The 3,573-nt window shown below is 38.6% G+C and overlaps 1 non-coding gene across 1 annotated transcript; it reads left to right on the plus strand.

The window, feature by feature from the left end:
- Window positions 1-1,541: 1,541 nt before the first annotated feature.
- On the plus strand, window positions 1,542-1,613 carry TRNAS-GGA. The gene has a single exon. It is a non-coding gene; the product is annotated as a tRNA-Ser (tRNA).
- Window positions 1,614-3,573: the final 1,960 nt, after the last annotated feature.

A 3,573-nucleotide genomic window follows, 5' to 3' on the forward strand; every position in this document is an offset into this window, starting at 1 on the left:
TCACCCTGTTTATTTAACTTATATGCAAAGTACATCATGAGAAATGCTGGACTGGAAGAAGCACAAGCTGGACTCAGGATTGCCGGGAGAAATATCAATAACCTCAGATATGCAGATGACACCACCCTTATGGCAGAAAGTAAAGAGGAACTCAAAAGCCTCTTGATGAAAGTGAAAGTGGAGAGTAAAAAAGTTGGCTTAAAGCTCAACATTCAGAAAACGAAGATCATGGCATCCGGTCCCACCACTTCATGGGAAATAGATGGGGAAACAGTGGAAACAGTGACAGACTTTATTTTTCTGGGCTCCAAAATCACTGCAGATGGTGATTGCAGCCATGAAATTAAAAGATGCTTACTCCTTGGGAGGAAAGTTATGACCAACCTAGATAGCATATTCAAAAGCAGAGACATTACTTTGCCAACAAAGGTTCGTCTAGTCAAGGCTATGGTTTTTCCTGTGGTCATGTATGAATGTGAGAGTTGGACTGTGAAGAAAGCTGAGCGCTGAAGAACTGATGCTTTTGAAGTGTGGTGTTGGAGAAGACTCTTGAGAGTCCCTTGGACTGCAAGGAGATCCAACCAGTCCATTCTGAAGGAGATCAGCCCTGGGATTTCTTTGGAAGGAATGATGCTAAAGCTGAAACTCCAGTACTTTGGCCACCTCATGCAAAGAGTTGACTCATTGGAAAAGACTCTGATGCTGGGAGGGATTGGGGGCAGGAGGAGAAGGGGACGACAGAGGATGAGATGGCTGGATGGCATCACTGACTCAATGGATGTGAGTCTGAGTGAACTCGGGTGTTGGTGATGGACAGGGTGACCTGGCGTGCTGCGATTCATGGGGTCGCAAAGAGTCGGACAGGACTGAACGACTAATCTGATATGATTGCATTATAAAAGCTGATCTATTTCTGATTTGCCACTAAGAAATTTGTAATGAAAATTTTTCTGATATTAAATATTTTATATCAAAGTATGGCTGTCTATAGAAAATTTCTAATACAGAAAAATGTCTAAATAGAAATTTTTTAAAATCTTTAATCATATTCTTGAGTACAAAATACTGCTAACACTTAGCATCTTGTCTTTTCTTTCTGTGCACATATGCTGTTTTTATTGATTTGCAAATATAGATATTGAGTTTTATACTCTGCTTTTAAAAGTTAATTTAATTTAAAATTATTTTCCATTATATTAAGTATGTAAAATATAATCTTAAATGACTGATATTTTAACAAATGTATGTGTCAAAATTTATTTAACCTTTTCCCTACTCTTGGGCATTTAGGTTGCTTTCAGTGTTTTATTGCTTTAGGTGAGGTTGCAATCAATATTCTCATTCACAAATCTTTGGTTTGCTTCACCACATTTCCACAAAATAAATCCCCAAAAATGGAACTATGAGTGTAAAACTGATATCAGCAAAATTATGTCAACTCAAATGTCTCCAAGTAGTTTGAAATTATGCCTAATTCTTGCTTCTTATTAAGCATTTATATTCCTTCTCATATTATAGTAGCTCTTTTGAGTTATGGAGCTTCCCTGGTGGCTTAGAGGTTAAAGCATCTGCCTGGAATGCAGGAAACCCAGGTTCGATCCCTGGGTGGGGAAGATCCCCTGGAGAAGGAGAATGGCAACCCACTCCAGTATTCTTGCCTGGAGAATCCCATGAAGGGAGGAGCCTGGTAGACTATAGTCCATGGGGTCGCAAAGAGTCAGACACAACTGAGCGACTTCACTTATGAGTTATGAGGTTTTTTAATTGCTTGGAAAGAACTTTTTGCATATTAATAATATATTATTAATCTCTTTTGGATTTTAACATTTCCTCAAACATCATTTCCTTTTATTGTTGTTTATATATATGTAATATACTTAACATTGACCGAACTCAAATCCCTGGAGTTTTCTATATTTTTTAAAAAATGTATTTTTTTATTAAAGTATAGTTGATTTGCAATGTTGTTTTAGTTTCAAGTGTACAGGAAAGTGATTCAGTTGTTTGTATATATGTATATGAAAAAGGTGACGGTTGAATAAAGATCTGAAATGAAGAAAGCAAATCAGGTAAATATTAAAGTCCCCATTACAGAGGAAAAGGAAAGAGCAAATTTGAAGGTAGTGAGTTGGGAACATGACGGTTTGTGAGAATAACAGAGAGGCTGATGCAGTTACAGGGTAATGCTGCCCTGGCAGGGGAGGGAAAGTTAAGGGGTGACAAGCTCAAAGAGGTGTTAGGGAACCAAAGTCCAAAGGATATGCTTTATAAAGTCTGTTGGCTTTTACTGTGTGTAGAAAAGGAAAATTTGAGCATAAGAGCATGGTGATATAGTCTGCATTTTCATGGAATTCCTCTAACTGCAGTGAGGCATAGACCATAGGGACAATGAGGGAGCAAAGAGACCAGCTGAAAGTTTGTATAATAATCTGAATGGGAAATAATGGTGGTGTGATTTGAGGCAGCAATGAGTGGGAAAACTCAAACATTACGGATAGCTGAAATACAATGGATAGCAAGAGTTGACCACTGGATTTGGCAAAATAGAGTTCATTGGTGACCCAGTTTTGATGTAGTGGATATTGGCAAAAGTGTTTTGGAGTGTTTCAAATGGAAATAGAAAGAGAAAAATGAGGGAGTAGATGTCTTCAGAGGAGGAATTTTGCCATAAACAAAAGGAGAGAAATTGGGCAGAAGTTGGAGAGGGAATTGGGGCCCAGAGATGGAAGAGCTGTAGAGAAAATAAGATGCATGATACGACAAAGAGGAAAGTGTTGTTTGAATAATAAAATTGATTCGGCCATATGTGATGCAATTCAGTGGCCAAATGAAGGAATTGGCCTTATGTGATAATAAGGACAGTTCATCAACAGAAATAGAAGAAAAGGCAAAACATATAGTCACTAAATCAGGTTGCTAGAATTATGAAAAAAATAAGATAAACTTGTAGAAATTCTCTTCTATGGTTTTTTACTAAGTCAATTCTGTGAGCGAACATGGGGGAGGAAATACTAGGAGGTGGAGGTGTGAAGAAGTCATCGTTCTATGGTGATGGAGAGAGTGGAGTGAATGAAAATATAGTGTCATTGAGCACTTAGAACACAATTGAGATTTGTGATTATAAGTGTAAACTGAGTTCAGAAAGCACTGGTTGTGTGTGTGTGTGTGTGTGTGTGTATCTATTTCTCTAGGTTAATTCAGTATAATACATGTGCCAGAATAGAAAGAGTTGAATTTAACCTGGTTGGTGGTTTTTCCATCCAGTACAATGAATTAAGAGTGATGACAGAATTGGAAGTATATGTGAGGGAGAAAATATGGGCTTCCCTGGTGGTTCAGTGGTAAAGATTCTGCCTGCAATGCAGGAGACATGGCTTTGATCCCTGGGTCAAGAAGATCTCCTGGAGGAGAGCATGGCAACCCACTCCAGTATTCTTGCCTGGAGAATCCCATGGACAGAGGAGCCTGGCGAGCCCATGTGGTCTCAAAGAGTCAGACATGACTGAAGCAACTGAGTGCACACACATGTGAGGGAGAAAATATAACTGACTGAGGAAATTAGCTGTGTCAGGA

The sequence above is a fragment of the Bubalus bubalis genome, chromosome 10 (genome assembly GCF_019923935.1).
Source record: "Bubalus bubalis isolate 160015118507 breed Murrah chromosome 10, NDDB_SH_1, whole genome shotgun sequence".
NCBI classification, from domain to species: Eukaryota; Metazoa; Chordata; class Mammalia; order Artiodactyla; family Bovidae; genus Bubalus; species Bubalus bubalis.